The sequence below is a fragment of the Gadus morhua genome, chromosome 4 (assembly GCF_902167405.1).
Source record: "Gadus morhua chromosome 4, gadMor3.0, whole genome shotgun sequence".
In the NCBI taxonomy this organism is placed as follows: Eukaryota; Metazoa; Chordata; class Actinopteri; order Gadiformes; family Gadidae; genus Gadus; species Gadus morhua.
Window position 1 is genome coordinate 43606071 of NC_044051.1, and position 4431 is coordinate 43610501.

Here is a 4431-nt window from a genome sequence, read left to right on the forward strand (position 1 = left end):
GCACACATTCAATCATTGAATGTATAATTGTTCATATCTTCAACTCTTCTTGTGACGATTATCCTATACATTATATATTACTTATCTATATATTGATTGACCTATGTTGTTGTATATCCATCGTTCTCTTTTCCTCCCTTGCTCTCTATCTGGGTCACTTGTTCTCTTTATACTAATGTTTGTATATCCATATGAATCATCTCTGTAGAGCTAGACCTTTATCTTTCTATCCCAGCATGGGGTCATTTATCTTTACACACGTTGTTACTCTATCTTTACACATGGTCTCAATTTACCTTTACACATAGTGTTACTTTATCTTTACACAGTCTTAATTTATCTTTACGCATGGTGTTACTTTATCTTTACACAGTCTTAATTTATCTTTATCTTTACACATGGTGTTACTTTATCTTTACACATCGCCTTAATTTATCTTTATCTTTACACATGGTGTTACTTTATCTTTACACAGTCTTAATTTATCTTTATCTTTACACATGGTGTTACTTTATTTTTACAAATCGCCTTAATTTATCTTTATCTTTATACATGGTGTTACTTTATCTTTACACAGTCTTAATTTATCTTTATCTTTACACATGGTGTTACTTTATCTTTACACAGTCTTAATTTATCTTTACACATGGTGTTACTTTATCTTTACACATCGCCTTAATTTATCTTTATCTTTACACATGGTGTTACTTTATCTTTACACAGTCTTAATTTATCTTTATCTTTACACATGGTGTTACTTTATTTTTACAAATCGCCTTAATTTATCTTATCTTTACACATGGTGTTACTTTATCTTTACACAGTCTTAATTTATCTTTATCTTTACACACGGTGTTACTTTATCTTTACACATCGCCTTCATTTATCTTATCTTTACACATGGTGTTACTTTATCTTTACACACATTGTTTTTTGAAGTTTTGTACATTTCTAGATATCTTCTATAACTGTACAAATGAAGCATTCATAAATTCATAAACGTTTTAGAATTATCGATTAGGGTCAGAGTGCAGCATTAGTTAGTCTATTAATTATTTATTACGGTCAGAGTGAAGCACATTAGTTATCTATTGGGGTCAGAGTGCAGCATTAGTTAATACATTAGTTATCTATATGGTTAGAGTGCAGCAATAGTTAGTACATTAGTTATCTGTAACGGTCAGGGTGCAGCAATAGTTAGTACATTAGTTATCGATATGGTCAGAGTGCAGCAATAGTTAGTACATTAGTTCTCTATAACGGTCAGAGTGCAGTACATTAGTTATCTAGTACAAATTGAGTGCAGCAATGGTTAGTTAATTAGTCATCTATAAAGGTTTATTACCAATAATTAGTCCATTAGTTATCTATAGTGGTCATAGTGTACGCCTAGTTAGTCCATTAGTTATCTATGGTGGTCATACTGTACCACTAGTTAGTCCATTAGTTATCTATGAAGGTTTAGTACCATAGGTTAGTCCATTAGTTATCTCTAGTGGTGATAGTGTACCACTAGTTAGTCCATTAGTTATCTATAAAGGTTTAGTACCACAGGTTAGTCCATTAGTTATCCATAGTGGTCATAGTGTACCACAGGTTAGTCCATTAGTTATCTATTAAGGTTTAGTACCACAGGTTAGTCCATTAGTTATCCATAGTAGTCATAGTGTACCACAGGTTAGTCCATTTTTTATCTATAAAGGTTTAGTACCACAGGTTAGTCCATTAGTTATCCATAGTGTACCACAGGTTAGTCCATTAGTTATCTATAAAGGTTTAGTACCACAGGTTAGTCCATTAGTTATCCATAGTAGTCATAGTGCACCACAGGTTAGTCCATTAGTTATCTATAAAGGTTTAGTACCACAGGTAAGTCCATTAGTTAACCATAGTGGTCATAGTGTACCACAGGTTAGTCCATTAGTTATCTATAAAGGTTTAGTACCAGAGGTTAGTCCATTAGTTATCCATAGTGGTCATAGTGTACCACAGGTTAGTCCATTAGTTATCTATAAAGGTTTAGTACCACAGGTTAGTCCATTAGTAATCCATAGTGGTCATAGTGTACCACAGGTTAGTCCATTAGTTATCTATAAAGGTTCAGTACCCCAGGTTAGTCCATTAGTTAACTATAACGGTTTAGTACCACAGGTTAGTCCATTAGTTATCTATAAAGGTTTAGTACCACAGGTTAGTCCATTAGTTATCCATAGTAGTCATAGTGTACCACAGGTTAGTCCATTAGTTATCTATAAAGGTTTAGTACCACAGGTTAGTCCATTAGTTATCTATAAAGGTTTAGTACCACAGGTTAGTCCATTAGTTATCTATAAAGGTTTAGTACCACAGGTTAGTCCATTAGTTATCTATAAAGGTTTAGTACCACAGGTTAGTCCATTAGTTATCCATAGTGGTCATAGTGTACCACAGGTCAGTCCATTAGTTATCTATAACGGTTCAGTACCACAGGTCAGTCCATTAGTTATCTATAACGGTTCAGTACCACAGGTCAGTCCATTAGTTATCTATAACGGTTCAGTACCCCAGGTCAGTCCATTAGTTATCTATAACGGTTCAGTACCACAGGTCAGTCCATTAGTTATCTATAACGGTTCAGTACCACAGGTCGGTCCATTAGTTATCTATAACGGTTCAGTACCACAGGTCAGTCCATTAGTTATCTATAACGGTTCAGTACCACAGGTCGGTCCATTAGTTATCTATAAAGGTTCAGTACCACAGGTCAGTCCATTAGTTATCTATAACGGTTCAGTACCACAGGTCAGTCCATTAGTTATCTATAACGGTTCAGTACCACAGGTTAGTCCATTAGTTATCTATAACGGTTCAGTACCACAGGTCAGTCCATTAGTTATCTATAACGGTTCAGTACCACAGGTCAGTCCATTAGTTATCTATAACGGTTCAGTACCACAGGTCAGTCCATTAGTTATCTATAACGGTTCAGTACCACAGGTCAGTCCATTAGTTATCTATAACGGTTCAGTACCACAGGTCAGTCCATTAGTTATCTATAACGGTTCAGTACCACAGGTCAGTCCATTAGTTATCTATAACGGTTCAGTACCACAGGTTAGTCCATTAGTTATCTATAACGGTTCAGTACCACAGGTCAGTCCATTAGTTATCTATAACGGTTCAGTACCCCAGGTCAGTCCATTAGTTACCCGTAGCGGTCAGACTCACCTCTCGTCTCCTGCTGTCCTGATGGGGGCTGGACGCCGTCTCCCTTATATCCCCGCCTCAAGGTCTCCTGATGACGCCGCCTGCGCCGGGCGCCCCCCACCCCCCAGCTGTGTGTATCGACCCCCCCCGTGGTCTGAATGTCAGCGGGCGGGTTAGAGGGCCCCCCACCACCCAGCTGTGTGTATCGACCCCCCCCCGTGGTCTGAATGTCAGCGGGCGGCGGTGGATTAGAGGGCCCCCCCCCCCCCCCCTTGTGTTGGGGGATTAGAGGGTTTATCGTCCTCTCGCCATCTCGTTAGGGCCTCGGACAACGGGAATCAAACCAGCGGTTCCGGTGTCTCCTTACACACACGCACACACGGACACACACACACACACAGGCAGACACACCCATACACACAGACAGACACACACACACACCTGCCTTATGAAAAATAGACACAAACACACACCTGCCTCATGACCATCACACACACACACAGACACCTGCTTCATGACACACACACACACACACAAACACACACCTGCCTCATGATAAACACACACACAGTCACACACACAAACACACACCTGCCTAATGACACACACACCTGCATCATGACACACACATGCACACACACACATAAACACCTGCCTCATGACACACGCACAGACACACACACGCGCACATACACGCACACACACCTGCCTCATGACACACACTCACACAAACACACACACACCTTTCTCATGACACACAAAACACAACATGAAAAGTTAATCTATGAATGGACTAAAGAATAGGATGAGAACATGAACCTCCTCCAGCTCTATAGATGGTGAATCTATATAATATATATGTATATATATATATATATATATATATATATATATATATATATATATATATATATATATATGATAATAGAGGATATGAGGGGAGAGGAGGAGAGAGGAGAGGGATATTTATAGATCCTACTTTAGTCAGAATGGTGGAAATCATCTAAATAAACATCCATTAAGTTAGAGCCTTGAACACTCACAAACACTCAGACACACTCATACACACACACGCACGCACACACACACACACAAACACTCAGACACACTCATACACACACACACATGCGCACACACAAACACTCAGACACACACACACACAACTCTGCACAATGAGCTCTCTGTTGAAAACACAACAACAGACCTCAGAGTACTACAAAACAATGTCCCAGCACTACCAGTACT